This window comes from Leucopleurus acutus, assembly GCF_964270905.1.
Source record: "Leucopleurus acutus genome assembly, chromosome: 14".
NCBI classification, from domain to species: Eukaryota; Metazoa; Chordata; class Mammalia; order Artiodactyla; family Delphinidae; genus Leucopleurus; species Leucopleurus acutus.
Genome location: NC_139156.1, coordinates 38942979 through 38967971, shown reverse-complemented (window position 1 = coordinate 38967971; position 24993 = coordinate 38942979). Strand labels below are relative to the sequence as shown.

General features: G+C 38.3%; 1 long non-coding RNA gene across 1 annotated transcript in view; it reads right to left on the bottom strand.

Moving 5' to 3' along the window:
• Window positions 1-8327: 8327 nt before the first annotated feature.
• Window positions 8328-24993, bottom strand: part of LOC309971384 — a 363899-nt gene continuing 347233 nt past the window's right edge. Inside the window, exon 2 of the long non-coding RNA XR_014326736.1 lies at window positions 8328-8484. This is a non-coding gene — a long non-coding RNA (uncharacterized lncRNA). The remainder of the gene's footprint in view (window positions 8485-24993) is intronic.

The window sequence follows — 24993 nt, the reverse complement described above, 5'->3', positions numbered from 1 at the left end:
CAGAAAAGCATGCATAAATGTTTTTCACCATGTGGTCCTATTGGTGTAAATGGAGTTCTTTTTCATGCTGCATGCGATAGGAAAACCACTGCCTTTTACAATTTTCTGTGGTAGCTGTCTAAAGGTTTGAAAAAAATTTTTTCCTAGGAATTCTGAAAATAAAACTAAGAGATTATGGTACGTAAATATTGTAGAAATCAAGTTCTGCCATATATTAAGAACCTTGAACCTGAAACATGGAGGTACACGTGCTATGGAACTTCAGGCAATTAATTTCATCCCCCTGAGACTCAGTTTTCCCAACTATAAATTGGACTTACGGACATTCAATTCTCACATCTGCATCTTTAAGGCTCAAATGCAGTGAGATGAAAACAAGATGTTGTTATCATTTAAATGTGACCCTACATAAATAATATAAATAAAATGGTAATGGATCCTCTGCTTTGATTCTTGGTGGAGAAAGTGGCCCATCAGGGGACTGAACAGACTGGTGTGGTGGTGATGATGCTGGTAATATTTATACTAATTCAGCCTACTCGTTACTTGTGTAGGCAGGATTCAAAGACAGCCCCCAAGCTTCTCACCGCTTCGTGATATGTACCTTCTCCCAGTTATTCAAACACTAATTAAGGTGCTGCTGTGAAGGCATTTTGCAAAAGTAACTAAAGTATCTTAAAGTTGGCTTTAATATAAGATCTACTGGGTGGGTCTGACCTAATCAGGCGAGCCTTTAAAAGGGACTGGGCTTTTCCTGGAGACTGGGATTCTCAGTATGAGAGGGACTCGACTCGGGGGAGATTCTCCACTGCTGCCTTTAAAGACAGAAGGGGCCATGTGACGAGGAATGCAGGTGGAACCTAGGTGATGAGAATAACCGCTGACAGATGGCCAGCAAGGGAATGGGGACCTCAGTCCTACAACAGAAGGGAACTGACCCCTATCACAACCACTAGAGTGAGGAAGAGGACCCTGTACGCCAGATGAGAGTACAGCATGGCTGACACCTTGATCTCACCTTGATCAGAGGACCCAGTCATGCTATGCCCAGAGTTCTCACCTCCACAACTGTGAGATAAAAAGCAAGTGTAGCTTTAAGTCTCTAAGTTTGCAGTAATTGGTTAGACAACAAGATAAAACTAATGAATTACTCAGCTACCACTTTAAAATGACCATTAAAAATGCCAGAAATGTTTTACCACTCTCAGAAAGCCTGACTTTACAAGAGTCATTTTTAGTGAAGCTACTTTAGTACATTTCAAATAGGTACTTGGGGACATCAAAAGTTGTTATAAATTACAAATTGCTTAAAGCACACTGATGACAACACAGATAGCCTTCTGAGTATGACAAACTCTCTTCCATAAAAGATATTCATGTTTAAAAGTTGTGTCTTATTATGACTGACGTGTAAATCCTTCCAACCATACGTTCTAGAAGGGACTGGAACCACTCACTAGTTTAAACTTTTATGGGGTAGAAATGCTACCATAGTTTACCTTGGGTAGTGAACTTGCTCTGTGACCTTGGGCAAATTATTTCATCTGCTGAGCCTTATAGTTTTCTCATCTGTAAAATAGTAATAACTCTTGTACAGCAGTATGTGTTTTTATAATATGTTCAGCTCTGGAAATACATTTAAATATCTTGGATTCTTATTAATTGGATACTTCCATAGCCATTCATGGAAATTAAGTGCCCCCACATCATATTGCCTTTCAGGTTCCGGTTCTAATCAAATATTTGAGAAGAATACAAGTTTGGAAAGAATACAAGTCCTTTGAGTCTATCTTTTTATTTGATTTGACTTGACGTTTTGGTTTGATTTTTTTATTGAGGTATAGCTGATTTATAATGTTGTGTTAGTTTCAAGTGTATAGCACAGTGGTTCAGTTATATATATACATACACATATTCTTTTAAAGAATCTTTTCCATTATAGGTTATTACAAGATATTGAATATAGTTCCCTGTGCTATATAGTAGGTCTTTGTTGGTTTGATTTTTAAAGTGAGAGACACTGGACTCATCTACATGGAACTTCTTTATATAAACTGTTATAAAATTTAGAAAACAGATGTACATGATACAGAATTCAAAAAACAAAGGATATGCAGTGAAAGGTAGGTCTCCTCCTCCCTGTTCCCCAGCTACACAGACCCCCTTTTATGGAGGCAGCCACTCACTGTTACCATTTATTTGTGCATGCCTCATTCAATAGCATATTCATATAAAAGCATAATTGTATATAAATACATATTTTTATACAACTTTGACACAAAAGATTTAATATCTGGTTTGTATGTTAGCCTATTGCCTAACTTAGTGCTGTCATTTCCTGACTTTCAGAACCGTTAGTCCAATGCAATATGACACAGCAGTCCCATTTTGTGATAAAATGCTCAGTAACAAGGGACAAAGACGAGAGTATGCCCTTTCTTCACATAGATGCTATAGGATTATAGTTCTTCTTACCTTAAAAAAATGGCATTTGGTGTCTTATTAAATATTTTTAATAACAACTCAGAACGTTCTGGTATTTTAAAAGAACAAGCTAAATATTATTACATATGTATGTTTTTTAAGAATATGATAAAATCATCTCTGGTCTTAATTCTCACCACCTGCTTTTTATTGATAGAGACATTCATCTGTGCTTAACTCAGGTTATTTCAAATTAACAGTCCCCATGTAAAAAAGCTAACAAACCATTACCAGGCATAAGGAACCCTATATTTTGACAATCACTCAAACTGCTTTAACTATCATTATTTTTCTTGGTCTCTAATCAAAACTGCATAGTTAGTTCAATAGTTCATTTACTATTTCTGATGCAAAGGGGACACATTTATTTGGAAATTATTTTCTCAAAATGTCTAGTCATTTATTATAAAAATATATTATAACTTGTTTTTATAAAAAAAATAGTTCCACTGAACCTACAGTATTCCAGGAGATATTAAAACTCCCATATTTACAGGTAACGTCCCCAAGTGCCGTGTTGATGATATTTTTCCCATCTGTGTTATATAGGGCTCCATTTCGGCAGCCTTAATAAGAGTGAGAAGGTGGTAGAAACACTCAAAACTGTCCCATAATAATCTTAAATATTGCATTAGTTACAATGAAGAATCTTTTTTTGTGTGTTGAAAAACACTTTGGCTCAGCAGAATTCTCCCCTTCCCAGAGCATCCTTTCCAGCCACCCACAATTTGCAGAGAGGTGGCAGAAAGACAGAAGGTATTGAACTACGAAGACACAGTACCATGCCACCTTTCATTCAAGACTTCATCTAATAAAGGGAGATCACTTTACAATGCTCGGGCAAGCAGACATTACTCAGACTGTGGCTAAAATCATCAGCAAGAAACTCTGCCAGGAATACTTTGGGTAACATGAGGTGGTGCTGGAGCGTGTGTGTGTCTGTGTGTGTGTGTGTGTGTGTGTGTGTGTGTGTGTGTGTGTGTGTGTGTGTGTGTGTGTGTGTGTGTGTGTGTGTGTGTGTTTCAGTCATTGTACTTTTCTTCTAAATCATTTTTCTAGCTTGGGTATGTCAGTAAAAACAAACTCTTCCTTTAAAAATGTCTCCATTCAAAATATTTGGATATTTTAATGTTAAGAGCATAAATGGAGTAATGTTAAGAACAGATGGGAAATGCCACAAGTTGCTGGGGATTAGATGCTAGCGCACTGTTATTAATCAGGAGTGACAACTTCCTCTCCTCCATAGCTAAACAAACTGATTTACCTTTTGCGTAAATGTCAAATTAGCATTCTAGGAAAGATGCTGGAGAAGGGCCATTTATGTCAGGAATCTTTTTATTAAGAAAGATATCATAAATCTGGCATTCTTCCTTTGAATGGGAAACTAAAAATAAATGTTTGTATTACCTGATCAAATGCACTTGGTTTCATTTATTCAACAAATATGTTTTGCTCACTTTCTACAGATCCCAGGCATTCCCCTAGACACTAAGGATAAACAGAGACAAATTAGAGCATCTGCCCTAAAAAAAGAAATGATACAAATGAACTTATTTACAAAACAGAGACAGACTCACAGATCTGGAAATCAAATTTATGGTTACCAAAGGGGATACGTGGGGGGAAGTGATAAATTAGGAGACTGGGATTAACATATACACACTACTATATATAAAATAGATAACCAATAAGGACCTACTGTATAGCACAGGGAATTCTACTCAATATTCTGTAATAACCTAGATTGGAAAAAAATCTGAAAAAAATTGAGATATATATATATATGATATATATATGACTGCTTCACCCTACTGTACACCTGAAACTAACACAACGTTGTAAATCAACTATACCCCAATAAAAAAAGTGAAAAAAAAAAAACAAGAAGCTTATGATAGTGTAGGAGGAGCAGCTTAGGGGGAGGGATAATAGATACAGAAATGACTAACTTTAAAGCAAAAGTGAAAAAAGTAAAAGGTTATCATAGTACAGAATAAGGGGAAGGAAAAGTAATAAGCCATGTGTGTGTGTGAGACAGACAGAGACAGAGAGAGAGAGACACCTACAGAAAGCTTAAATCACCAAATAACCAACTGACATAAGCCCACTTGGTTGAAACCAAAGGATTAGTTTGCCAAATTAATGCACTAGTTGAATTCCTGTAACTTACAGTTGACGAAAAACTTTTATTAAGGAAGAGCCTTTTTGAATATATGTATAATCCCTTAGAATGGATTCTTCTATGAACATGTCCTGGAAACCACAGGTAATTTTTTGGTCAGGGGAATCTCAAAGTGGGGGGCAGCAGCTGGCATGCGAGGAACAAAGCCACATGCTTGCCAGAAAGTACACCTGGAGTACCTTCCCCGCGAAAGTGAAATTTATCCTAGGAGGCACCAAGGATTTCATAAAACGCCATAACCAGGGAAATTTTACAGTAAGTAACATATGGAAGATTCCAAAGTGACATTTGGAAATAGCAAAATACCTGTCGCACCTATGAAATGATACTATAGTCTCTTCACTGGGTTTCGTGTTTCATCTAAAATTAGCCTCCTTTTATCCTTCTTCTATAAAGACTGCTCTTTCCTTGTGAGTGCGAAAATCTATTCACCAGGAAAATCAGGTAAAAATAATTAGATAGCTTAAAGAAACAGACTATCCTGACAGAGCTAACCTTGGAAATTCAAATACATTTATTTGTTTAATAGAAAAACATACCATACATTTGTATTATCATTATTCCATTTCTTAGAGAACAAAGAGATCCATTTTTACTTTAAAAGATTAACTCATTTTTCCAATAAAGACAAAAGTAATAATTCAAACACTTGTAATAGAGAATGCTCATTAGTATATAGCATGGGATAAGCAGCTTTTCAATTGCTATTACTGATGAGTTACTGTATGAAAGAGATTACAGGCAAACTGGAGAATATGGGCATAAAAAATTATAAACCACTGTATCAATAAGAGTAATTTTTAATAGTAAAAACAGATTATTCTATACTTAGAAAACTAAGAGTAGTATGATTAATCAAAATTGCATTTACATATTATAATATCACCCCAGATAGACTTATCTCTAAATTCAACGCAATTCCAACAATAGTTTTAAAAATAGAAGTTGATGAATTGATTTTAAAATTCATACAAAACAGATGGTTGCAGAAAAATAAAGATATTTGAAAAGCAACAAAAATAATGGTCAAGAGTGGCCCCCACTTGCCGCAACTAGAGAAAGCCCTCACACAGAAATGAAGACCCAACACAGCCAAAAAAAATAATAATTAATTAATTTTAAAAAACGTATAGGTGTAATTACATGTTGTCTCGGAGCTGCTTCAAGATAATACGGAATGGAGTGAAACAGGTGGGGGTATAGATAAAACATGACAGCCATCAATCAGTTGGTAAATATTAAAGCTGGATGAGTTCATGGATATACAAGGAACACTTACAGTATTTTGCATACTTTTGTATATGTTTAAAATTTGTGATAATTGTTTAAAAACAAGACGACACTGTAGAAAACAGTTCGGCAGTTTCTCAAAGGTTAAGCGTAGAGCTACCGTATGATCCAACAACTCTGCTACTACCAACACTGCACATCTAACAGAACTGAAAGCAGGGATTTGGACAAATATTTGTACACCAATGATCATAGCAGCATGACTCACAATAGCTACAAGGTGGAAACAACCCAAGAGTCAATCAACCGATGAATAACAAAATATGGTATATACACACAGTGGGATTTATTAAGCCAAAAAAGGAATGGCATTTTGTTACACGCTATAACATGGATGAACCTTGAAAACACTATGTTTAGTGAAATAAGCCAGACATAGAAGGATAAATGTTGTAGATTCCACTTAAACGAGGTACCTAGAATAGGCAAATTCATAGAGACAGAAAATAGAGGTTACTAAGGGCTGGTGGGAGGGAAAATGGGGTTGTTACTGTTTGATGGTTACAGAGTTTTTGTTGAGGATGATGAAAAAGTTTTGGTTATAGACAGTGGTGATGGTTACACAACACTGTGACTATTTAATGCCACTGAACTGCATATTTATAAATGGCCAAAATAAATATGATTTATGTATATTTTACCACAATAAAAAAGAGAGGAATAAAAAAATAAATAATAATAATAATGGTCTTGTCCTACTGCCTATCAAGTGTACTATAAAGCTATAGTGATTAAACTAATGTGATGAGCAATTTAAAAAATGAGCTAATAACAATGCATAGCGAGATGGCGGAAGAGTAAGACGCGGAGATCACCTTCCTCCCCACAGATACACCAGAAATACATCTACACGTGGAACAACTCCTACAGAACACCTACTGAACGCTGGCAGAAGACCTCAGACCTCCCAAAAGGCAAGAAACCCCCCCACATACCTGGGCAGGGAAAAAGAAAAAAGAATAAACAGAGACAAAAGGATACAGACGCGACCTGCACCAGTGGGAGGGAGCTGTGAAGAAGGAAAGGTTCCCACACACTAGGAAGCCCCTTCGCGGGCAGAGACTGAAGGTGGCACAGGGGGAAAGCTTCGGAGCCGCGGAGGAGAGCACAGCAACAGGGGTGCGGGGGACAAAGCGGAGAGATTCCCGCACAGAGGATCAGGGCCGACAGGCACTCACCAGCCGAGAGGCTTGTCTGCTCACCCGCCGGGGCGGGCGGGGCTGGGAGCTGAGGCTTGGGCTTCGGTCAGAGCGCAGGGAGAGGACGGGGGTTGGCGGCGTGAATACAGCCTGCAGGGGGTTAGTGCGCCGCCACGGCTGGCTGGGAGGGAGTCCGGGGAAAAGTCTGGACCTGCCGAAGAGGCAAGAGACTTTTTCTTACCTCTTTGTTTCCTGGTGCACGAGGAGAGGGGATTAAGAGCGTCGCTTAAAGGAGCTCCAGAGACGGGAGCGAGCCGCGGCTAAAAGCGCGGACCCCAGAGACGGGCATGAGACGCTAAGGCTGCTGCTGCCGCCACCAAGAAGCCTGTGTGGGAGCACAGGTCACTCTCCACACCCCGCTTCCGGGGAGCCTGTGCAGCCCGCCGCTGCCAGGGTCCCGGGATCCAGGGACAACTCCCGCGGGAGAACGCATGGCGCGCCTCAGGCTGGTGCAACGTCACACGGCCTCTGCCGCAGGCCCGCCCCGCCCTCCGTGCCCCTCCCTCCCCACGGCCTGAGTGAGCCAGAGCCCCTGAATCAGCGGCTCCTTTAAACCCGTCCTGTCTGAGCGAAGAACAGATGCCCTCCGGCGACCTACACGCACAGGCGGGGCCAAATCCAAAGCTGAGCCCCTGGGAGCTGTGAGGACAAAGAAGAGAAAGGGAAATCTCTCCCAGAAGCCTCAGGAGCAGCGGATTAAAGCTCCACAATCAACTAGATGTACCCTGCATCTGTGGAATACATGAATAGACAACGAATCATCCCAAATTAAGGAAGTGGACTTGAGAGCAAGATTTATGATTTTTTCCCCTTTTCCTTTTTTTGTGAGTGTGTATGTGTATGCTTCTGTGTGAGATTTTGTCTGTATAGCGTTGCTTCCACCATTTGTCTGAGGGTTCTATCCGTCCGTTTTTTGTTTTATCTTAATAATTACTTTTTATTTTAATAACGTTATTTTATTTTACTTTATCTTTGTTCTTTCCTTCCCTCCTTTAGACAACGAATCATCACAAATTGAGAAGGTGGACTTTGAGAGCAAGATTTATGATTTTTTCCCCTTTTCCTCTTTTTGTGAGTGTGTATGTGTATGCTTCTATGTGAGATTTTGTCTGTATATCTTTGCTTCCACCATTTGTCCTAGGGCTCTATCCATCCGTTTTTTTTTCTCTTAATAATTATTTTTTATTTTAATAACTTTATTATATTTTATCTTACTTTATTTTATTTTACTTTATCTTCTTTCTTTCTTTTTTCCTTTCTTCCCTCCTTCCTTCCTCCCGCCTTTCTTTTTTTCCTTCTTTCCTTCTTTTCTTCTTTCTTCCTTCCTTCCTTCCCTCCTTTCTCTCTTTCTTCCTACTTCTATTAATTCTTTCTCTCTACTTTTTCTCCCTTTTATTCTGAGCCATGTGGATGAAAGGCTCTTGGTGCTGCAGCCAGGAGTCAGTGCTGTGCCTCTGAGGTGGGAGAGCCTCCTTCAGGACACTGGTCAACAAGAGACCTCCCAGCTCCACATAATATCAAACGGTGAAAATCTCCCAGAGATCTCCATCTCAATTCCAGCACCCAGCTTCACTCAACGACCAGCAAGCTACAGTGCTGGACACCCTATGCCAAACAACTAGCAAGACAGGAACACAACCCCACCCATTAGCAGAGCGGCTGCCTAAAATCATAATAAGTCCACAGACACCCCAAAACACACCAACAGACGTGGACCTGCCCACCAGAGAGACAAGATCCAGCCTCATCCACCAGAACACAGGCACTAGTCCCCTCCACCAGGAAGCCTACACAACCCACTGAACCAACCTTAGCCACTGGGGACAGACATCAAAAACAACGGAAACTACGAGCCTGCAGTCTGCAAAAAGGAGACCCCAAACACAGTAAGATAAGCAAAATGAGAAGACAGAAAAACACACCGCAGATGAAGGAGCAAGATAAAAACCCACCAGACCTAACAAATAAAGAGGAAATAGGCAGTCTACCTGAAAAAGAATTCAGAATAATGACAGTAAAGATGATCCAAAATCTTGGAACTAGAATAGACAAAATGCAAGAAACATTTAACAAGGACCTAGAAGAACTAAAGATGAAACAAACAATGATGAACAACACAATAAATGAAATGAAAATTACTCTAGATGGGATCAATAGCAGAATAACTGAGGCAGAAGAACGGATAAGTGACCTGGAAGATAAAACAGTGAAAATAACTACTGCAGAGCAGAATAAAGAAAAAAGAATGAAAAGAACTGAGGACAGTCTCAGAGATCTCTGCGACAACATTAAATGCACCAACTTTCAAATTATAGTGGTTCCAGAAGAAGAAGAGAAAAAGAAAGGGACTGAGAAAATATTTGAAAAGATTATAGTTGAAAATTTCCGTAATATGGGAAAGGAAATAGTTAATCAAGTCCAGGAAGCACAGAGAGTCCCATACAGGATAAATCCAAGGAGAAATACGCCAAGACACATATTAATCAAACTGTCAAAAATTAAATACAAAGAAAACATATTAAAAGCAGCAAGGGAAAAACAACAAATAACAGACAAGGGAATCCCCATAAGGTTAACAGCTGATCTCTCAGCAGAAACTCTGCAAGCCAGAAGGGAGTGGCAGGACATATTTAAAGTGATGAAGGAGAAAAACCTGCAACCAAGATTACTCTACCCAGCAAGGATCTCATTCAGACTTGACAGAGAAATTAAAAGCTTTACAGACAAGCAAAAGCTGAGAGAGTTCAGCACCACCAAACCAGCTCTACAACAACTGCTAAAGGAACTTCTCTAGGCAAGAAACGCAAGAGAAGGCAAAGACCTACAATAACGAACCCAGAACAATTAAGAAAATGGGAATAGGAACATACATATCGATAATTACCATAAATGTAAATGTACTAAATGCTCCCACCAAAAGACACAGATTGGCTGAATGGATACAAAAACAAGACCCATATATTTGCTGTCTACAAGAGACCCACTTCAGACCGAGAGACACATACAGACTCAAAGTAAGGGGACGGAAAAAGATATTTCATGCAAATGGAAACCAAAAGAAAACTGGAGTAGCAATTCTCATATCAGACAAAAGAGTCTTTAAAATAAAGACTATTAGAAGAGACAAAGAAGGACACTACATAATGATCAAGGGATCAATCCAAGAAGAAGATATAAGAATTGTAAATATTTATGCACCCAACAGAGGAGCACCTCATTACATAAGGCAAATACTAACAGCCATAAAAGGGGAAATCGACAGTAACACATTCATACTAGGGGACTTCAACACCCCACTTTCACCAATGCACAGATCATCCAAAATGAAAATAAATAAGGAAACACAAGCTTTAAATGATACATTAAACAAGATGGACTTAATTGATATTTATAGGACATTCCATCCAAAAACAACAGAATACACATTTTTCTCTAGTGCTCATGGAACATTCTCCAGGATAGATCATATCTTGGGTCACAAATCAAGCCTTGGTATATTTAAGAAAATTGAAATTTTATCAAGTATCTTTTCCGACCACAATGCTATGAGACTAGATATCAGTTACAGGAAAAGATCTGTAAAAAATACAAACACATGGAGGCTAAACAATACACTACTTAATAACGAAGTGATCACTGAAGAAATCAAAGAGGAAATTAAAAAACACGTAGAAACAAATGACAATGGAGACACGACGACCCAAAATCTAAGGGATGCAGCAAAAGCAGTTCTAAGAGGGAAGTTTATAGCAATACAATCCTACCTTAAGAAACAGGAAACATCTCGAATAAACAACCTAACCTTGTACCTAAAGCAATTAGAGAAAGAAGAAAAAAAAAAACCCAAAGTTAGCAGAAGAAAAGAAATCATAAAAATCAGATCAGAACTAAATGAAAAAGAAATGAAGGAAACGATAGCCAAGATCAATAAAACTAAAAGCTGGTTCTTTGAGAAGATAAACAAAATTGATAAACCATTAGCCAGACTCATCAAGAAAAAAAGGGAGAAGACTAAAACCAATAGGATTAGAAATGAAAAAGGAGAAGTAACAACTGACACTGCAGAAATACAAAAGATCATGAGAGATTACTACAAGCAACTCTATGCCAATAAAGTGGACAACCTGGAAGAAATGGACAAATTCTTAGAAAAGCACAACCTGCCAAGACTGAATCAGGAAGAAACAGAAAATATGAACAGACCAATCACAAGCACTGAAATTGAAACTGTGATTAAAAATCTTCCAACAAACAAAAGCCCAGGACCAGATGGCTTCACAGGCGAATTCTATCAAACATTTAGAGAAGAGATAACACCTATCCTTCTCAAAATCTTCCAAAATATAGCAGAGGGAGGAACACTCCCAAACTCATTCTACGAGGCCACCATCACCCTGATACCAAAACCAGACAAAGATGTCACAAAGAACGATAACTACAGGCCAATATCACTGATGAATATAGATGCAAAAATCCTCAACAAAATACTAGCAAACAGAATCCAACAGCACATTAAACGGATCATACACCATGATCAAGTGGGGTTTATTCCAGGAATGCAAGGATTCTTCAATATATGCAAATCAATCAACATCATATACCATATTAACAAATTGAAGGAGAAAAACCATATGATCGTCTCAATAGATGCAGAGGAAGCTTTTGACAAAATTCAACACCCATTTATGATAAAAACCCTCCAGAAAGTAGGCATAGAGGGAACTTTCCTCAACATAATAAAGGCCATATATCACAAACCCACAGCCAACATCGTCCTCAATGGTGAAAAACTTAATGCATTTCCACTAAGATCAGGAACAAGACAAGGTGCCCACTCTCACCACTATTAGTCAACATACTTTTGGAAGTTTTAGCCACAGCAATCAGAGAAGAAAAGGAAATAAAAGGAATCCAAATCGGAAAAGAAGAAGTAAAGTTCCACTGTTTGCAGATGACATGATAATATACATAGAGAATCCAAAAGATGCTACCAGAAAACTACTAGAGCTAATCAATCAATTTGGTAAAGTAGCAAGATACAAAAGTAATGCCCAGAAATCTCTGGCATTCCTATACACTAATGATGAAAAATCTGAAAGTGAAATCAAGAAAACACTCCCATTTACCATTGCAACAAAAAGAATAAAATATCTAGGAATAAACCTACCTAAGGAGACAAAAGACCTGTATGCAGAAAATTATAAGACACTGATGAAAGAAATTAAAGATGATACAAATAGATGGAGAGATATACCATGTTCTTGGATTGGAAGAATCAACATTATGAAAATGACTCTACTACCCAAAGCAATCTACAGATTCAATGCAATCCCTATCAAACTACCAATGGTATTTTTCACAGAACTAGAACAAAAATTTCACAATTTGTATGGAAACACAAAAGACCCCGAATAGCCAAAGCAATCTTGAGAACGAAAAACGGAGCTGGAGGAATCAGTCTCTCAGACTTCAGACTATACTACAAAGCTACAGTAATCAAGACAGTATGGTACTGGCACAAAAACAGAAAGATAGATCAATGGAACAGGATAGAAAGACCAGAGATAAACCCACGCACATATGGTCACCTTTTCTTTGATAAAGGAGGCAGGAATGTACAGTGGAGAAAGGACAGCCTCTTCAATAAGTGATGCTGGGAAAACTGGATAGGTACATGTAAAAGTAGGAGATTAGATCACTCCCTAACACCATACACAAAAATAAGCTCAAAATGTATTAAAGACCTAAATATAAGGCCAGAAACTACTATCAAACTCTTAGAGGAAAACATAGGCAGGACACTCTATGATATCAATCACAGCAAGATCCTTTTTGACCCACATCCTAGAGAAAGGGAAATAAAAAGAAAAATAAATAAATGGGACCTAATGAAACTTAAAAGCTTTTGCACAGCAAAGGAAACCCTAAACAAGACCAAAAAACAACCCTCAGAATGGGAGAAAATATTTGCAAATGAAGCAACTGACAAAGGATTAATCTCCAAAGTTTATAAGCAGCTCATGCAGCTTAATAACAAAAACACAAACAACCCATTCCAAAAATGGGCAGAAAACCTATATAGACATTTCTCCAAAGAAGATATACAGACTGACGACAAACACATGAAAGAATGCTCAACATCCCTAATCATTAGAGAAATGCAAATCAAAACTACAATGAGATATCATCTCACACCAGTCAGAATGGCCATCATCAAAAAATCTAGAAAGAATAAATGCTGCAGAGGGTGTGGAGAAAAGGGAACCCTCTTGCATTGTTGGTGGGAATGTAAATTGATAGAGCCACTGTGGAGAATAGTATGGAGGCTCCTTAGAAAACTACAAATAGAACTACCATATGACCTAGCAATCCTACTACTGGGCATATACCCAGAGAAAACCATAATTCAAAAAGAGTCATGTACCAAAATGTTCATTGCAGCTCTATTTACAATAGCCCGGAGATGGAAACAACCTAAGGGTCCATCATCGGATGAATGGATAAAGAAGATGTGGCACATATATACAATGGAATATTACTCAGCCAAAGAAAGAAACCAAATTGAGCTATTTGTAATGACGTGGATAAACCTAGAGTCTGTCATACAGAGTGAAGTAAGTCAGAAAGAGAGAAACAAATACCAGATGCTAACACATATATATGGAATTTAAGAAAAAAAAAATGTCATGAGGAACCTAGGGGTAAGACAGGAATAAAGACACAGACCTACTAAAGAATGGACTTGAGGATATGAGGAGGGGGCAGGGTAAGCTGTGACAAAGCACGAGAGAGGCATGGACATATACACACTACCAAACGTAAGGTAGATAGCTAGTGGGAAGCAGCCACATAGCAGAGGGAGATCAGCTCCGTGCTTTGTGATCATCTGGAGGGGTGGGATAGGGAGGGTGGGAGGGAGGGAGATGCAACAGGGAAGAGATATGGGAACATATGTATATATATACGTGATTCATTTTGTTGTAAAGCAGAAACTAACACACCATTGTAATGCAATTATACTCCAATAAAGATGTTAAAAAAAAACAATGCATAGCTTACAAACAGATTCATATCTATAGGGAAGTACTGTTTATTATAGAAGTAGCATTTCAAATTACTGGAGAAAGAACTCACGTTAACAGATTAGGAGAAAATATTTATGTAACATATATTTTGAATATATTATGTACCTGTTTATTCAAATTTATGTTATTTATATAAACAATGTTTTCTCACTTTCTTCATACAGTAAAATAGACATAATATAAAAGTTACCACTTTAACCATTTTTAAGCTTATAGCTCAGTGGAATTAAGTACACTCACACTGTTGTATGACCATCTCCACCATCTGTCTCCAGCACTTTTTCATTTTCCCAAAGCGAAACTCTGTACCCATTAAACAATAACTCCCCATCTCTTCTCCCTAGCCCTTGGTATAACCACCATTCTGCCTTCCATTTCTATTAATTTAACTATTCTAGATACCTCATATAAATGGAATCATACAGTGTTTTCTCCATTTTATTTGGCTTATTTCACTTAGCATAATGTCCTCAAGGTTTATTCATGTTGTGTTATGTATCAAAATTACCCTTCTTTTTAAAGCTGGATAATATTCTTTTGTATGTATATACCACATTTTGTTTATACACTCATCTCTTATACACTGATGGACACTCAGGATGCTTCCACCTTTTGGCTACTGTGAATAAGACTAAGAACAGGGAGACCTTCAAGACGGCAGAGGAATAAGATGCAGAGATCACCTGCCTCCCCACAAATACATCAGAAATATACCTACATGTGGAACAACTCCTACAGAACACCTACTCAACCCTGGCAGAAGACCTCAGACTTCCCAAAAGGCAAGAAACTCCCCACGTACCTAGGTAGGGCAAAAGAAAAAAGAACAAAACAGAGACAAAAGAATAGGGACGGGACCTGCACCTCAGGGAGGGAGCTGTGAAGGAGGAAAAGTTTCCACACACTAGGAAGGCCCTTCACTGGTGGAGACGGGGGGTGGTGGGGTGGAAGCTTCGGAGCCACGGAGGAGAGCGCAGCAACAGGGGTGCAGAGGGCAAAGTGGAGAGATTCCCACACAGAGGATCAGTGCCGACCAGCACTCACCAGCCCGAGAGGCTTGTTTGCTCAGCCGCCAGGATGGGTGGGGGCTGGGAACTGAGGCTCGGGTTTCGGTTGGATCCCAGGGAGAGGACTGGGGTTGGCGGCGTGAACGCAGCCTGACGGGGGCTAGTGCACCACAGTTAGCCAGGAGGGAGTCCGTGCAGAAGGCTTGTACTTGCCTAAGATGCAAGAGACCTCTGCTTCAGGATGTGCGAGGCCAGGGGATTCAGAGCACCGCCTAAAACGAGCTCCAGAGACGGGCTCGAGCCGCAGCTATCAGCATGGACCTCAGAGAAGGGCATGAGATGCTAAGGCTGCTTCTGCCGCCACCAAGAAGCCTGGGTGCAATCACAAGTCAATCCACACCTCCCCTCCCGGGAGCCTATGCAGCCCGCCACTGCCAGGGTCCCGTGATCCAGGGACAACTTCCCTGGTAGAACACATGGCACGCCTCAGGCTGGTGCAACGTCACGCTGGCCTCTGACACCGCAGGCTCGCCCCGCACTCCATGCCCCTCCCTCCTCCCAGTCTGAGTGAGCCAGAGCCCCCAAATCAGCTGCTCCTTTAACCTCGTCTGGGAGGGGAACAGACGCACTCAGGTGACCTACACACAGAGGCAGGGCCAAATCCAAATCTGAGCCCCAGGAGCTGTGCAAACAAAGAAGAGAAAGGGAAATCTCTCCCAGTAGCCTCAGGAGCAGCGGATTAAATCTCCACAATCACCTTGATGTGCCCTGCATCTGTGGAATACCTGAATAGACAACGAATCATCCCAAAATTGAGGCAGTGGACTTTGGGAGCAACTGTAGACTTGGGGTTTGCTTTCGGCATCTAATTTGTTTCTGGTTTTATGTTTATTTTAGTTTAGTATTTAGAGCTTATTATCATAGGTAGATTTGTTTATTGATTTGGTTGCTCTCTTCATTTTATATATTTTTTTTCCTTTTTCTCTTCTTGTGAGTGTGTATGCTTCTTTGTGTGATTTTGTCTGTATAGGTTTTCTTTTACCATTTGCCCTAGGGTTCTGTCTGACCTTTTCTGTTTGTGTGTGTGTGTGTGTGTGTGTGTGTGTGTGTGTGTGTGTGTGTGTGTATAATTTTTAGCACTTGTTATCTTTTGTGGATTTGTTCTTTGGTTTGGTTGTTCTCTTCTTCCTATTTTATTTATTACTTCTTGTTTATAATATTTTTAAAATTTCTAATTTTAATTATTTTATATTCTTTCTTTCTTTTTTCTCCCTTTTCTTCTGAATGGAGTGGCAGAGCCAAGTTGAGGACATTGGTCCACCAGAGACCTCCTGACCCTACGTAATCTCAAACAGCAAAAGCTCTCCCAGATATCTCCATCTCAATGATAAGACCCAGCTACACTTAACAACGAGCAAGCTACAGTGCTGGACACCCTCATGCCAAACAACTAGCAAGACAGGAACACAACCCCACCCATTAGCAGAGAGGCTGCCTAAAATCATAATAAGTTCACAGACACCCCAAACACACCACTGGATGCAGTCCTGCCCACCAGAAAGACAAGATCCAGTCTCATCCACCAGAACACAGACACCAGTCTCCTCCACCAGGAAGCCTACACACTTACCCACTGGGGGCAGGCACCAAAAACAAAGGGAACTACGAACCTGAAGCCTGGAAAACGAGACCACAAACACAGTAAGTTAAGCAAAATGAAAAGACAGAGAAATACACAGCAGATGAAGGAGCAAGGTAAAAACCCACCAAACCAAACAAATGAAGAGAAAATAAGCAATCTACCTGAAAACGAATTCAGAGTAACGATGGTAAAGATGATGCAAAATCTTGGAAACAGAATGAAGAATATACAAGAAACGTTTAACACAGATGTAGAAGAACTAAAGAGCAAACAAACAATGATGAACAACACAATAAAAGAAATAAAAAATTCTCTAGAAGGAATCAATAGCAGAATAACTGAGGCAGAAGAACGGATAAGTGACCTGGAAGATAAATAGTGGAAATAACTACCACAGAGCAGAATAAACAAAAAAGAATGAAAAGAATTGAGGACAGTCTCAGAGACCTCTGAGACAACATTAAATGCACAAACATTTGCATTACAGAGGTCCCAAAAGAAGAAGAGGAAAAAAAAAAGGGACTGAGAAAATATTTGAAGAGATTATAGTTAAAAACTCCCCTAATAAGGGAAAGGAAATAGTCAAGTCCAGGAAGCGCAGAGAGTCCCATACAGGATAAATCCAAGGGGAAACACGCCAAGACACATATTAATCAAACTATCAAAAATTAAATACAAAGGAAAAATATTAAAAGCAGCAAGGGAAAAGCAATAAATAACACACAAGGGAATCCCCATAAGGTTAACAGCTGATCTCTCAGCAGAAACTCTGCAAGCCAGAAGGGAGTGGCAGGACATATTTAAAGTGATGAAAGGGAAAAACCGACAACCAAGATTACTCTACCCAGCAAGAATCTTTCAGATTCGACAGAGAAATTAAAACCTTTACAGACAAGCAAAAGCTAAGAGAATTCAGCACCACCAAACCAGCTTTACAACAAATGTGAAAGGAACTTCTCTAGGCGGGAAAGACAAGAGAAAGAAAAGACCTATAATAACAAACCCAGAACAATTAAGAAAATGGTAATAGGAACATACATACTGATAACTACCTTAATTGTAAATGGATTAAATGCTCAAACCAAAAGACACATACTGGATGAATGGACAAAAACAAGACCCATATATATACTGTCTACAAGAGACCCACTTCAGACCTAGAGGCACATACAGACTGAAAGTGAGGAGATGGACAAAGATATTCCATACAAATGTAAATCAAAAGAAAGAGGGAGTAGCAATTCTCATATCAGACAAAATAGACGTTAAAATAAAGACTATTACAAGAGACAAAGGAGGACACTACATAATGATCAAGGGATCAATCCAAGAAAACGATGTAACAATTGTAAATATTTATGCACCCAACACAGGAGCACTGCAATACATAAGTTAAATGCTAATAACTATAAAAGGGGAAATCGACAAAACACAATAATAGTAGGGGACTTTAACACGCCACTTTCACCAATGGACATATCATCCAAAATGAATATAAATAAGGAAACACAAGCTTTAATAGATATATTAAACAAGATGGATTTAATTGATATTTATAGGACATTCCATCCAAAACCAGCAGATTACACACTGTCTTCTCAAGTGCACACAGAACATTCCCCAGCATAGAGCACATCCTGGGTCACAAATCAAGTCTTGGTAAATTTAAGAAAATTGAAATCCTATCAAGTATCTTTTCCAACCACAATACTATGAGACTAGATATCAGTTACAGGAAAATATCTGTAAAAAAAAAAAAAATACATGGAGGCTAAACAATACACTACTAAATAACCAAGAGATCACTGAAGAAATCAAAGAGGAAATAAAAAAATACCTAGAATCAAATGACAGTGAAAACATGATGACCCAAAACCTATGGGATGCAGCAAAAGTAGTTATAAGAGGGAAGTTTAGAGCAATACAATCCTACCTCAAGAAAAAACAAACATCTCAAATAAACAACCTAACATTTCACCTAAAGCACTTAGAGAAAGGAGAACAAAAAACCCCCAAAATTAGCAGAAGGAAAGAAATCATAAAGAAATAAATAGAAATAAATCAAAAAGAAATGAAGAAATGAAATGAAGAAAACAATAGCAAAGATCAATAAATGTAAAAGCTGGTTCTTTGAGAAGATAAACAAAATTGATGAACCATTAGCCTGGGTCATCAAGAAAAAAAAGAGAGAAGACTCAAATCAATAGGATTATAAATGAAAAAGGAGAAGTAACAACTGACACTGCAGAAATACAAAGGATCATGCGAGATTACTACAAGCAACTATATACCAATAAAATGGACAACCTGGAAGAAATGGACAAATTCTTAGAAAAGCACAACCTTTCGAGACTGAACAAGGAAGAGATGGAAAATATAAACAGACCAATCACAAGCACTAAAATTGAAACTGTGATTAAAAATCTTCCAACAATCAAAAGCCCAGGACCAGATGGCTTCACAGGCGAATTCTATCAAACATTTAGAGAAGAGCTAATACCTATCCTTCTCAAACTCCTCCAAAAAATTGCAGAGGAAGAAACACTCCCAAAGTCATTCTATGAGGCCACCATCACCCTGATATCAAAACCAGACAAAGATGTCACAAAAAAAGAAAACTACAGGCTGATATCACAGATGAACATGGATGCAAAACTCTTCAACAAAATACTGGCAATCGGAATCCAACAGCACATTATAGGGATCATACACCATGATCAAGTGGGATTTATCCCAGGAATGCAAGGATTCTTCAGTATATGCAGATCAATGTGATATACCATATTAACAAACTGAAGGATAAAAACCATAAGATCATTGCAACAGATTCAGGAAAAGCTTTCAACAAAATTCAACACCCACTTATGATAAAAATCCTCCAGAAAGTAGGCATAGAGGGAACTTACCTCAACATAATACAGGCCATACATGACAAACCCACAGCCAGCATCATTCTCAATGGTGAAAAACTGAAACCATTTCCACTAAGATCAGGAACAAGACAATGTTGCCCACTCTCACCACTATTAGTCAACATACTTTTGGAAGTTTTAGCCACAGCAATCAGAGAAGAAAAAGAAATAAAAGGAATCCAAATCGGAAAAGAAGAAGTAAAACTGTCACTGTTTGCAGATGACATGCTACTATACATAGAGAATCCTAAAGATGCTACCAGAAAACTACTAGAGCTAATCAATGAATTAGGTAAATAGCAGGATACAAAATTAATGCCCAGAAATCTCTTGCATTCCTATACATTAATGGTGAAAAATCTGAAAGAGAAATTAAGGAAACACTCCCATTTACCATTTCAACAAAAAGAATAAAATACCTAGGAATAAACCTGCCTAGGGAGACAAAACATCTGTATGCAGAAAACTATAAGACACTGATGAAAGAAATTAAAGATGATACAAACAGATGGAGAGATATACCATGTTCTTGGACTGGAAGAATCAACATTATGAAAATGACTCTACTACCCAAAGCAATCTACATATTCAATGCAATCCCTATCAAACTACCAATGGCATTTTTCACAGAACTAGAAAAAAATTTTCACAATTTGTATGGAAATACAGAAGACCCCGAATAGCCAAAGCAAACTTGCATAAAAAAATGGAGCTGGAGGAATCAGGCTCCTGGACTTCAGACTATATTACAAAGCTACAGTAATCAAGACAGTATGGTAGTGGTACAAAACCAGAAATATAGTTCCAATGAAACAGGATAGAAAGCCCAGAGATAAACCTACACACATATGGTCACCTTACCTTTGATAAAGGATGCAAGAGTATACAATGGAGAAAAGACAGCTTGTTCAACAAGTGGTGCTGGGAAAACTGGACAGCTACATGTAAAGGATTGAAGTTAGAACACCCCCTAACACCATACACAAAAATAAACTCAAAATGGATTAAAGACCTAAATGTAAGGCCAGACACTATAAAACTCTTAGAGGAAAACATAGGCAGAACACTCTATGAAATAAATAACAGCAAGATCCTTTTTGACCCACCTCCTTGAGAATTGGAAATAAACCCAAAAATAAACAAATAGGACCTAATGAAACTTAAAAGCTTTTGCACAGCCAAGGGAACTATAAACAAGATGAAAAGACAACCCTCAGAATGGGAGAAAATATTTGCAAAGGAAGCAACTGACAAAGGATTAATCTCCAAAATGTACAAGCAGCTCATGCAGCTCAATATAAAAAAACAAACAAACAAACAATGCAATCCAAAAATGGGCAGAAGACCTAAATAGACATTTCTCCAAAGAAGATATACAGATTGGCAACAAACACATGAAAGGATGCTCAACATCACTAATCATTAGAGAAATGCAAATCAAAACTACAATAAGATATCACCTCACACTGGTCAGAATGGCCATCATCAAAAAATCTACAAATAATAAATGCTGGAGAGGGTGTGGAGAAAATGGAACCCTCCTACACTGTTGGTGGGAATGTAAATTGATACAGCCACTATGGAGAACAGTATGGAGGTTCCTTAAAAAACTAAAAATAGAACTGTCATATGACCCTGCAATCCCACTACTGGGCAAATACCCTGAGAAAACCATAATTCAAAAAGAGTCATGCACCACAATGTTCACTGCAGCACTATTTACAATAGCCAGGACATGGAGGCAACCTAAGTGTCCATCGACAGATGAATGGATAAAGAAGATGTGGCACAATATATATAATGGAATATTACTCAGCCATATAAAGAAAGGAAATTGAGTTATTTGCAGTGAGGTGGATGGACCTAGTGACTGTCATACAGAGTGAAGTAAGTCAGAAAAAGAAAAACAAATACTGTATGCAGACACATATATATGGGGGAATAAAAAAAGGTTCTGCAGAACCTAGGGGCAGGACAGGAATAGAGACGCAGATGTAGAGAATAGACTTGAGGACACTGGGAGGGGAAGGGTAAGCTGGGATGAAGTGAGAGAGTGGCATGCACATATATACACTACCAAATGTAAAATAGATAGCTAGTGGGAAGCAGCCGCATAGCACAGGGAGACCAGCTCGGTGATTTGTGACCACCTAGAGGGGTGGGATAGGGAGGGTGGGAGGGAGATGCAAGAGGGAGGACAAATGGGGATAAATGTGTATGTATATCTGATTCACTCTGTTATACAGCAGAAACTAACACACCAGTGTAAAGCAATTATACTCTAATAAAGGTGTTAAAAAAGAACGACAAATTATCCAATTAAAAAACAAAAAGACCGCAAAGAACACTGATGTGCAAACAGCTGTTCGAGTCTCTGCTTTCAGTTCTTTTGGGTATATACCCAGAAGTGGAATTGCTAGGTCTTATGGTAATTCTCTGTTTAATCATAGATAGTCTTATAAATATATAAAAGAGAGTTACTATCCATTACATGCAAAGAGCTTTTAAAAGTACATAAAAATACCAAAATTCCAATTCAAAATGACAAAAGTAAAGATGTACATCTTTGCCAGTAAAAGTCCTGTTTGCCTATCAAATTGGGAAAATTTAAGAGACTTGTCAAATTGTGATAAATGGGTTCTCCTAAATACTGATGAGAGCCTAAGTTATTAAAGTCTTTTGTAGCAAGCAATTTAGCAGTAGACATACAAACTTTAAGTATATGTTTGCTTTTACTCAACAACCCCACTTCTAAAAAATTAAGCTTGTAGAAATGATTCATGTTTATTTGTTTGTTTTACTGTTTGTGAAAGAGAAAAATGTAACCTAAATAAATAAATGATTAAATAATTGATGATATAGTCACATTATGAAACGCTATGTAACCATCAAAAGAGAATGAGATAGATCTGTAGGAAGATCTCCAAGATGTGATGAGAAAAAAGCAAGCAAAAAATGTTGCGCTTTTATTTATATGATCATTTTTAAATGACATGTGTAAAATACTTGTATATGTACTTAAATTTAGATCAAACAATTAACACTTGTTACCCTGGGAGAGAGAAGTAGGAGTGAGGGGTGAAGGAAAACTGTCATATGTTATAAGATGTGCATTGTTTGAGCTTTTTATAGGGAGAGTGTGTTAATGTATGTGTGATTTTACAATATGATTGAGGACCAGTTTAGACATGATAAACTGCACATATATAAATTGTAAATCTGATGACTTTTCTCAGATGTTAAACACCCATGAAACCATCACCTCAATTAAGATGACAGACTGTGGTTAATTTTTTAAAAAATCATTAAACTCCCAGCTTTTAAATTTATATCACGAATAAAATAACTAAGCTCTACAAATAAACAGTATCCAGAAAGACCTGGAAAGTCCTCCTTCCCTTTGCCCTTTCCTTACCCTCAAGTTTTACTCGACTTACACATGGTATGGACATCGGCAGCAGCAGCCCTTCACTGATGCAATGCCCCATCCTAAGATGTGCTCTATAAAGCATTCGCCTTCATGCTTTCTGGTTTTCACTAATTCCTTGGGCTTCTTCTGTATGGCAGCTTCCAAGAAAGTAAAATAAATGGGAAGCATGGTATCTTACAGTTCATCAGATTTTAGAAAGAATTTAATCCTCTGCATGTGCACATGCACACACACACACACACACACAAAATCCCTTCTAAATTATCCCTGATAGCCATCTACCCAATGGCTATATATCTATTTTAAGAAATTATAAATAATGCAACATTCATATTATATAAATCAGCATTTTATCAACCTCAGAACTACTGACATTTGGGGATGGACAATTCTTTGTTGTGGGGGACTGTCCTGTGCATTATAGAGTGTTTAGCAACATCTCTGCCCTCTACCCATTAGATTCTGGTAGCATCCCCTCACTCCAAATTTTAACAACCAGAAGTATCTCCAGAATTGTCAGATGAAAATTGCCCACTGTTGAGATCCACCTGTATAAATTGATGCTAAAATTAATAATCAAATTTATTCTTCTCTGAGGGCTTCCCTGGTGGCGCAGTGGTTTAGAATCTGCCTGCCAATGCAGGGGACACGGGATGGAGCCCTGGTCTGGGAAGATCCCACATGCCGCGGAGCAAGCGGGCCTGTGAGCCACAACTACTGAGCCTGCACGTCTGGAGCCTGTGCTCCGCAACAAGAGAAGCCGCCACAGTGAGAGACCCGTGCTCCGCGATGAAGAGCGGCCCCCGCTCACCGCAACTAGAGAAAGCCCTCGCACAGAAACGAAGACCCAACACAGCCAAAAATAAATAAATAAATAATAAATTTATTTAAAAAAATTAATTCTCTGAAATATTTTGAATCATCTCTATCCATATTTTTACCTTAATCTGAATCCAATTTCGATAAGCACATGGGAATAATAGAGAAGTAGTGTGTGCCATGTTGTAACACTAACCTAAGGAACTGGCTGTTGAGATGGAGTTAGGTATAAAGCCAAAGGTGGTACCAAAAAGAAAAGGCCAATGTGATTCCCTGTCAAGGGTGTTTGTTCTCCACTTCTCTGCCATTCTTGCCTAACAGAGTTCTAAAGAACTAAACTAGAGAACGCCAGTCCTTATACTATACCTTTTTCTTTCTTTGATTTCAAGTTAATTATAATAGAACAGAGCAATCAAAGAAACAATGAGCCATTCCCATTGAACACAAATCTGAATAGTATCATTCAATGACTAGTTGTGACATTGTATATTTTCTCAGACTCTATTCAGGAAAATGGAAGAATGTTATCAAGTGTAGCATAAACTTGTTTCTCATTTCCTTAAGATATCCTTTTAAATATCCTTTCTCAAACAGGATTTCCGGTTCTATTCTTTTCTCAACACATGGCTGATGCAGAAGTGATATATATATTCACTATGTGAAATTTAACCTCCCTTCCGCAAATAGACCCTTTTACTTTAAATCAAAATAAATTATAAATGACATCCACAGAGATTTGATAAAGATATTCTTTGTCATCATTGAAGAAATAAGAAGTAGAGGTTATCCAGTCATTTAGTGTTTTGGTAATATAGCTTTGGATTTAATGATACAGCTTAATGGATGGTGCTTTAAAAGTTTTGATTGTTTAGTAGTGAGCAAAGTTTTATGACTTCTCTGAAAACTAGACTTTCTAATGCATTTGCAATCAGTTCCAGTTAGA